This window comes from Panthera pardus, unplaced genomic scaffold, assembly GCF_024362965.1.
Source record: "Panthera pardus isolate Hobbes unplaced genomic scaffold, ASM2436296v1 HiC_scaffold_11, whole genome shotgun sequence".
Classification (NCBI taxonomy): domain Eukaryota; kingdom Metazoa; phylum Chordata; class Mammalia; order Carnivora; family Felidae; genus Panthera; species Panthera pardus.
In genome coordinates, this window is record NW_026526666.1 from 88,757,884 (window position 1) to 88,766,702 (window position 8,819).

Below are 8,819 nucleotides of genomic sequence, written 5' to 3' on the forward strand. Positions count from 1 at the left end.
CGGAATTAACACAGCTTTTTTTTTTTTTTTTTTTTTTTTTTTGAGAGAGAGAGAGAGAGCATGAGCAGCGGAGGGGCAAAGAGAGAGGGAGAGAGAGAATCCCAAGCAGGTTCTGCGCAGTCAGCACAGAGTCTGACCCGGGGCTCACACTCACGAGCTGTGAGATCATGACCTGAGCTCAAATCAAGAGTCGGACGCTTAACCAACGAAGCCAACCGGGCGCCCCTCCGGTTTTATTATCAGACAGACCTGGCTTCAAATCCCAGCTGTGCCATTTACCAGTCACGTGACTTTGACTAGCAGCATTCACTTTTCTCTGGTCTTCCCTTCGTCTACCTCCTGCCCTCCACCTTCACTTCCTCTCTCCTCCCGGTCAGGAAACCTCACTCTCAGAAGGCAGAGCCCAGCCAAGAAGGACCCGGATCGCTCTCCCCTTTCCCAGAAAAGAAAGAACCAAGGGATCCACCCACCAAGGGGTCTGATTTGTTGGGGGCGGGGTAACGACCCGTCAGAGAACTGGACTCCTGGGTCTGTGATCCCGGTTTTAGACCGCACTTTAGACCTCTGGTTATAAAGAAGTCCCATTTTCCCTTCTAATTATGAGACTCGGTGTCTCCTGGAAGCAGGTATGTTAGAAGGTGGCAGAGAGATGGTAAAGTATCCCCCAAACTGAGATGGCGCTTTGAGGCCAGGAAACGAAGCAGGCGACTCCGTGCAGCTTACACAGAGTTTTGTTCAGGGTAATTTACTGATGGGGTGTGGCGGGGGGAGGCGGCGTTGTTGGGGGGAGGATAAGCCACGCAGCTGCATCGTAATTCTCTGCAAAATCCAGACCTCAGCTTGCAGGTTTGAAGGGGCCAGGGGACACTCAGAAGGGCGTTGTAGTGAGATCAGAGGGTTCGCCTGCACCTCAAAGGGCTTGAGTGCCCCTGGTTGACAGCTGGCCTTTAATTAGATCCTGTGCATCAGGAAAGAGAAAGACTATGTTCTCTCTAACGGATTCGTGGGAGGCTAAAACAAGCCGCCCGCCATCCCGGCCTTGGTGGGCATTTCTAAGATATATCTATTAATCTCCGAGGGCCCGGGACACATAGTCCTGAGGAAGGTCGTGGAGCAGACATGAACAAGATGGAGAGCCAAAGATGGAGTCAGTGTTGTCAGCCCTCCTACAAGGTGACTAGCCTTACCCGGGGGGTAGTGACGGGTGTTCTCAAACAACTGCCTTGTTAACCTATACCCACCAGGGTACGGGCGAGCATAGCTGAGCGTTCGCCTATAGGGACCAAGCTTTTTGTCATTTTGTGGCTGAGCATCCGAACAATCATGGCTCCGAGACCTGGGCCCTGCCGTGTAGCCAGAACTTACGTTTCGACGTTTGTGAAAAAAGCATCTTTGTAGCCATTTCACCCACACAAGCTTGTTGTTCTGAAGGCAACAAGAAGGCACGACGTTAAATGAAGGATCCGGAAAAGGGAATCTGGTCTAGGGGTTCTCCAACCACGCTCCCAAACAGGCTTGGGTTTCATGGGCGGAGGATGCCAGGGACTACTGGATCCCCACAACAGCCAGAGCAGTCTCCCAGTGTCCCGCTCCACCCCATGGCCCTCCGTGTGAGGCTGTGCTCGGTGGGGAGGGGGCTCCCCTGCTAAAGAAAAAGCACACTACTTGTTTGATTGAATACCTGTCTTTTGTTTCAAACAAAGAAATGTGCTCTTACTATAGATGAGCTCTTTGGTCTCTGGCCAGCTGGGCCAACCCCTGTGCCCTTGGCCGCATCAGTCTCAGCAAGGATTTCCGAGGGGCACTAAACTGGCAAGAGGCCTTCACCACTGCTGGGGCTCCCACATACGTGCACATGCACGCACCCACACGTATGCATTTCTGCAGGAGTTAGGGCTTGTCCACATCCCTGAGCACAGAGGAGGGAAAACACACTGAAAGCCACAGAGCTAGGGAAGGCTGTGGCTCAGGGCCAAGTCTTCAGGAAAATGCCCAGACGGTTGCTAACTGACGTTCTTTCTGAGACCCAGCTGCTTCATGGATGTAACTTCAAAAAACCAAAAGCCATCATCAGTATTGTCTTGGTCTTCTGAGAAGGAACCATTCGATCCCTTTCCTTAAACCTTGCTGTTGTGTGTGTGCGTGCGTGCGTGTGTGTTTTTAAGCATTGTTATTTTTTCAAGCGTTGTTTTCCAAGTTTCATTTCTGAGATAGGCCGAGCTTTTTTAGTAATTCTCAATGCCAGCTCTTTTAGAGTCATTAAGTCATCAACAAAAAGCCATAGGAAGCGTTAGGAGAGAGCATGATGTTCAGTATAATAATTTGTTGGGCATGCTCAGCACTCAACTGTTTACAGAGCCCTCATGTACAGGGCGGCCGGGAAGTGCATAGAGTGAGCCCCGGGACCGCGGCCTCGGTTGAAGGTTATGGGGGAGACGCCTTACGCTAAAGCCACATTGTAATTCTTTATTTTTTTAAGTGAATAAAAATTTGTTAAATAATTGTTTAAAATTTTATTTGGAAGAGAGAGAGAGAGAGAGTGCAAGCAGGGGAGAGGGGCGGAGGGAGAGGGAGAATCTTAAGCAGGCTCCCTGCTTAACACCGAGTCTGACACAGGGCTCCATGCCAAGACCCTGGGATCGTGACCTGAGCCAAAATCAAGGATTGCATGCTTAACTGAGCCGCCCAGGTGCCCCAACATTGTAATTCTTTAGCGCACTGAGATTATGTATTGTACCTAGGTGTTTGTATCTATTTCTAATGTTCTAGGTTTATATCACATTTAAATAATCCCCTAATGGTCTTTGGTATCTACTGTTTTTAGAGAAAATGGCAGGATTGAATGGAGATGTACTGCTATTATTTCTCAAAGGGTCCTCACCACTCATCCCACAAGGATCTTGGGTTGGGGTCCCCAGCAGCTTCCCCAGAGACTGGGATTTGGGAATAAGAGGCAGTTCTGGGATTCCAGAAAGCACCAAGAGGGGAGTGGGAAGCCAGGCAGGGAGGGAAAGCAGCCTGTTCAGGTACATAACCAGATAGGTCACTGTTCTGGGCAGTTGGGACTCAGTCCCCCTGGAGGGCTTTGGGAGTTCAGTAAGGAACTCTGCAGATTTGTTCTGCAGGAGCAGGACCTGGGAATGTATTCACATTTTAAAACCTTTTAAACCTTTAAAAACCTTCAGAAGAAACAAGAATGAGGCGTCCAGGTGAGCTGCCGAGATGAGAAGTTATAAACCCTGGCTCCCGTCCATCCCCGGAGCCCAGCTGCAGCCCTGTCCCTAGCTTTCTGGCATCGGAGTTTTAAACCATCTCCCCGGGCTGCCTGTTTCTTGTAACCAGATGTCCTCACCAATTCACAAAGAGACTGTGCATATTACAGCTTGTGGTCCGGTTGCAGCAGCTATCCCCTTGAATGGATGTACAGTAGATCCTTCCCAGACAACAGGGCAGAACTTTCTCTCTGAGTGATCCTGATCACCTCCCACTCTGCCTTCTGACACCAGGCCTTTGGAGGGTCTCTTGACCTGTTTGCTGTGTGGACAGAGGTGGGTTCGCAGGACTGCTGAATTGCACGGGTTCTTGGAGCTGGGAGAGGGAGTGGTTACGGTACCGCGTGTCGCATCCCAAGAACTCCTTTAGGGAAGGGAGTTTTCCTCCTGGCACCAGCACCTGGCATGGGGTGCAAGTTTGGTTTTGAATCAATTAATGAAGGAATGAACGAGGGCACTGATCTACGAATTGGAGTCGGTAAAGGGCTGGCCTTGACTGGCTTACATATAAGACAGCCAGAGATCGTGCATTAGGTGACACCATCCCAGATCCCAAATTCCTGTCCCACGTGAATAACCGTCCTTCCTCAACCCAGCATCTGCTCCGAGGGGCGATCGGTGCTGCTCGGTGAGTGAATGGCGAGGAAAGGAACAGAAGTGGGAGACCAAAGAGTACCTTTGTCCCCTAACTGTAACTTCTCATTTCCCGTCATTGAGGACTTGATCGATGGCTGTTAGCTTCCAGCTTCCTTGAGTGTATTCACTGTGTGCAAAGTGGGGCTAACATGATGAGAGTTTGGGGGTTAAAAAAAAAGACCAGAAATTATATCTAAATGAGCGAGTCGGTTCCATGAGTCAATTACTCAAGAGATACTGGTTGGCCCCGGGACCCATTCCAGCCCAGGCAGCCCCACCCCTTGGCACGTGATGACACAGAATGAGAGCTTTGGGAAAATCATCAGCAGGAGGTGGGAGGCCTCTCTCCAGGCGTCAGTGCCTCCCTCCAGGGTGAGTCCCATCCATTCACGCAAATCATACTCCCCGCTGTAAGCCCCGGCTGCTCAGGGCGCTACGTGGCCATCTCAGCAGCCAGATTCCAAGAGGGGCTCAGACTCCCCGCACCCCCCATGCCTATCTCTGAGCTCCAGGCTCTGTCACGGAATACCACGCCACCCACCCCCAGCCCCGCAAATAACTGCAGTCCAGCTGCGATGCCTAATTTGTAGAATGCGATGCCCTTGCTTCCCCTGTCCCTGAATTTTGGCTTCAGGAGCTATGGGCAACTCAGACCCCGAGGGAATGTGTATCACTCCAGCCATCCCCATGCCCACACACCCAGGGGTCCAGGTTTTTGTAAAGGTTTTTAAAGGACTTCCCTTGGTCTTTGGTTCCTCTTTCTGCAACAGAGGAGACACGTGAGAGCCCCTCCTCAGAAACGGTCTACAGACCTACCTGCACACCTCAGGTTCAGAGCTGCGATTCGAACTGGGGTCTGTCTGCCCAAAGCCCACATTCCGTTCACTTCCTGGCTCCCACGGCGTGTGTGAAACTGGTCCCCCAGTTCTAGCTTGAGACACAGATCTTGTTTTTTTTCTTTTTTTTTTGAATTTTTTCAGTCAGCTTTATTACATTATAATCTACATTAGTAAAATTCACTTGTTAAAGTGTACAATACTACGAGTTTTTTTTTTCAATATATGAAATTTATTGTCAAATTGGTTTCCATACAACACCCAGTGCTCATCCCAAAAGGTGCCCTCCTCAATACCCATCATCCACCCTCCCCTCCCTCCCACCCCCCATCAACCCTCAGTTTGTTCTCAGTTTTTAAGAGTCTCTTATGCTTTGGCTCTCTCCCACTCTAACCTCTTTTTTTTTTTCCTTCCCCTCCCCCATGGGTTTCTGTTAAGTTTCTCAGGATCCACATAAGAGTGAAACCATATGGTATCTGTCTTTCTCTGTATGGCTTATTTCACTTAGCATCAGACTCTCCAGTTCCATCCACGTTGCTACAAAGGGCCATATTTCGTTCTTTCTCATTGCCACGTAGTACTCCATTGTGTATATAAACCACAATTTCTGTATCCATTCATTAGTTGATGGACATTTAGGCTCTTTCCATAATTTGGCTATTGTTGAGAGTGCTGCTATAAACATTGGGGTACAAGTGCCCCTGTGCATCAGTACTCCTGTATCCCTTGGGTAAATTCCTAGCAGTGCTATTGCTGGGTCATAGGGTAGGTCTATTTTTAATTTTCTGAGGAACCTCCACACTGTTTTCCAGAGAGGCTACACCAGTTTGCATTCCCACCAACAGGGCAAGAGGGTTCCCGTTTCTCCACATCCTCTCCAGCATCTATAGTCTCCTGATTTGTTCATTTTGGCCACTCTGACTGGCGTGAGGTGATATCTGAGTGTGGTTTTGATTTGTATTTCCCTGATAAGGAGCGACGTTGAGCATCTTTTCATGTGCCTGTTGGCCATCCGGATGTCTTCTTTAGAGAAGTGTCTATTCATGTTTTCTGCCCATTTCTTCACTGGGTTATTTGTTTTTCGGGTGTGGAGTTTGGTGAGCTCTTTATAGATTTTGGATACTAGCCCTTTGTCCGATATGTCATTTGCAAATGTCTTTTCCCATTCCGTTGGTTGCCTTTTAGTTTTGTTGGTTGTTTCCTTTGCTGTGCAGAAGCGTTTTATCTTCATAAGGTCCCAGTAGTTCATTTTTGCTTTTAATTCCCTTGCCTTTGGGGATGTGTCGAGTAAGAGATTGCTACGGCTGAGGTCAGAGAGGTCTTTTACACAGATCTTGTTTTTATGCAGAAGCACGGTCTTCTAAGCAGGTAATGAGCTTCAAGAATTCCTCACCCCAAGAGACAGCTGAAATTATAAGCAGAGTCAATAAACACTGGGCTGAATGTGTGCGTGTGTCACTGGCAGTAGCCATGAACGGAATTCTGGGGTTTCCAACCCCTTAATGACATAGAAACTGGGGCCATTCAAATTCCAAGAGCTCTTAGAGGCCTTCTGGGCCAAGTCTCCTCACTGACAGAGAAACTGAGGCCCAGAGAGGGGACAAGGCCCACTCAGGTCACCTAGAGTCAGGTGCAAGGTTGGGACCAGACCCAGGCTCCCGACCTGGGACACTAAGTCAATGTCCCCGATCGACACAGCTGAGGCTTGGAGCCACAGACTGCAAAGTGAGTCTGATTCTCAGGCTTTTCTCTAAGAAGAGGCTTGGGGGTAGGTCACCAGGGCTTTGCACCTGCCTCGTTCTTCCCTCCATGAAGGATCAGGGACCCCCTTCAAGCTCTCTGACTGCTGAGTCATCAACCAAGGGAACAGCACTCCCCCCTCCCCCAGCCCTCTGCCCTCTGGTGCTCTTGCTTCTGCAGAACTGGTTCCGGCATCCCTGGGTGTTGAAAGAAGGGACGGAAGCACAGAAGCACGAAGCACGTCACATTCCTGAGTATTTGTCATTTTAAGATGTGCTTTTTTTTTTTTTTTTTTTTTTACAGCTTAGGGTGTTCCATAGTCAGTACAGAAGAAGCCCTGGCCGGCTCCCACCCCCCCCCCCCCCGCCCCCATACTTAGTCATTGAGAAAATATTACCATCTATTTCCTCTCGGAGGCTGATCCACTGAGAGATCAAGGAGAGAAAAGTACACCTTTTGTCCCCACAGTTGGCAACAGCAGGAAACTAATCCTACAGTGTGATGTACATGAGGATGGGTGAGATTCAGGAGGGCAGGGGAACAGAACCGGGGCTCACACAGGGAAGGCTTCCTGGAGGAAGAGAATTTGAGAAGAGGTCTGAAGAATGAGCCAGAATTAGGAAAAAAGGGGGGTGGGAAGTGTATTCCAGGCAGCAGCACAGCTTGGATAAAGGCTCAGAGGCAAGACGATGCAAGGTGCATTGGAGAAATTTATTAGAAAGCAAACGAATGCGTGTTTCTGGCAAGCTGAACCAGAGAGAACCAGCAGGGTGAATCTGCTGCTATAAAGGTCAATTTAGGGGCGCCTGGGTGGCTCAGTTGGTTAAGTGTCCGACGTCGGCTCAGGTCAGGGTCTCAGGGTTCGTGGGTTCAAGCCCCGCATCGGGCTCTGTGCTGACAACTCTGCCTGGAGTCTGCTTTAGATTCTGTGTCTCCCTCTTTCTCTGCCCCTCCCTGGCACTCTCTCTCTCTCTCTCTCTCTCAAAAATAAATAAACAAACATTAATTTTTTTTTAAAGGCCAATTTAATGTTGGATAGTTGCTCTACACTCAGCCACGTGGAAGATCTCTTTGCATTCAGAATGTTTTCTCCCTCACTGGGAAGACAAGAGCCATTGAATTTTAAAGACCAGAGAATGGAATTATTATGAAATATCTACCAGTGGTCACAGCCATTCACTGAATACCGCCAGCAACCAAGAGCAGCCCATCCTAAAATCAGCCACACCACCGTACTGAAAGCTATTTCCTTAAATCAAAAGAATTCGTCTCCTTGATATGTGTTCCCACTTCCCCTCCCCACCCCCATTTTCCTGCTACATAAAAGGAGACTCTTATTCACGCAACAGGTTAGGGTTAGGGTTACAGTTAGGGTTTTTCAAAGATGGTGCTAATGTCTCACCTTGCCCTGACCTGAGTTGTCCTTTCCAGTCTTTTTTTTTTTTTTTAATGTTTATTCTTTTTTGAGAGAGAGAGCATGAGCAGGGGAGGGGCAGGGAGAGAGGGAGACACAGAATCCAAAGCAGGCTCCAGGCTCTGAGCTGTCAGCACAGAGCCCGACGTGGGACTCAAGCCCATGAACCATGAGATCGTGACCAAAGTCTGACGTTTGACCAACTGAGCCACCCAGGTGCCCCTTGTCCTTTCCAGTCTTAAACAGGAGCACACCTGAAGAATAACACTGGACAATGCCAATGTGCAGAATCAGAGCCCTAAAGGGACCTTTAAATTGAGCCTGTGGTTGGGGTGCCTGGGTGGCTCAGTCGGTTAAGCATCTGACTCATGACTTCGGTTCTGGTCATAATATCACAGTTTATGGGTTCGAGCCCCATGTCGGGCTCTGCACTGACAGCCTGCTTGGGATTCTCTCTCTCTCTCTCTCTCTCTCTCTCTCTCTCAATCTGCTCCTCTCTCTCTCTCTCTCTCTCTCCAAATAAATAAATAATTTTTTTTTTAAAGTGAACCTGCTGGGGGCTAAACTTGTCAAGAGCATCTTGCAGGAGAGGAAACCATCCCAGCTGGCTTTGAAGAAGAGGGAGTCTGGCTAAGAGAGAGGAAAGGGAATTGCAGGAGGTGGGTACAGCCTAGCTCAACGCATTTCTTTAATGTATTTTTGTTTTGCTCAGTAGCCTTGCTTTTCCTTAATATAAAAAAAAAAAAAATTCTTGCCTATAAGCACTTTAGGAAGTGCAGATAAGCAAAGGAAAGAGAATAAGAATCACCTGTAATTCTACTCCCACCCAGAGACAATTCCATGAATATTTCCATATTACAATCATATCATTTAAGACTTTCTCCCCCTCTCTGTGTGTATTTGTTTTAACCAGGCTTGTGT